The sequence below is a fragment of the Colobus angolensis genome, unplaced genomic scaffold, assembly GCF_000951035.1.
Source record: "Colobus angolensis palliatus isolate OR3802 unplaced genomic scaffold, Cang.pa_1.0 Scaffold188, whole genome shotgun sequence".
In the NCBI taxonomy this organism is placed as follows: Eukaryota; Metazoa; Chordata; class Mammalia; order Primates; family Cercopithecidae; genus Colobus; species Colobus angolensis.
In genome coordinates, this window is record NW_012115021.1 from 2692141 (window position 1) to 2692831 (window position 691).

The following is a 691-nucleotide window of genomic DNA, read 5'->3' on the forward strand; positions in this document are numbered from 1 at the left end:
GCAGACCCGCCGCTGAGGGGAGCACCGCGGGGCAGGCGCGACCCGTCGCCCCTCTTTCACACCCTTTCGCCTCCCCACACCCCAAAAGGCAGCCCCAGCCCCTGGGAGGAAGCCCTTCCAGAGGCGCAGGAGAGCGCTGAGGAGTGGCTACTCCGGGCTGGGACGCCCTCACCGCGTCGCCCCGTTCCGGGGGGACCGGCGCCGCCGCCCCTTCTCTTGTCCGCCCGGGGGGACCGGGTGGGTCCCCACTCTCAGGAGAAGCTGGGTGAACGCGGGGCCGATGTAAGGGCAAGAAGGCTTGGCGGGCGGGTGGCGGCGCGACTACTCACCCCGCCGAGTCCCCCACTTCTAGCAGGGGACCCCACAGCTCCTGAGGACGCCGTCGCCGCTTTACCTTCCCCAGCGGCAGAGACAACTAATCGAAACCTCCGGCCCCGCCCTCTAGCAGAAGCGAACGCGCAGCCTAATTTGCTAACTGCCCCGCCCCAGCCGGCCCGTTCTGACCAATGGAAAAGCGCCTCAGGTTCTGCCCGATCCCGCCTTTACCCCGCCCCCTTCTGGTAGGAGCCAATGAGAAGGAAGCGCTTGTCTTGGGGTTCGGGCTCGCGCCGCTCGTGCTCGAGTCTCCGAAGCCGAAGAACGCTGGTTCCTTATACAAGCTCGCCTGCGCGCTCACGCGCGCGCCGCGCCT

General features: G+C 68.6%; 1 protein-coding gene across 1 annotated transcript in view; it reads right to left on the minus strand.

The window, feature by feature from the left end:
* Positions 1-442, minus strand: part of CDKL5 (cyclin-dependent kinase-like 5) — a 228076-nt gene extending 227634 nt beyond the window's left edge. The window contains exon 1 of the mRNA XM_011940216.1: positions 330-442. The gene's annotated coding sequence lies outside the window, so the exon portion shown is untranslated. The remainder of the gene's footprint in view (positions 1-329) is intronic.
* Between the last annotated feature and the right edge of the window lie 249 nt (positions 443-691).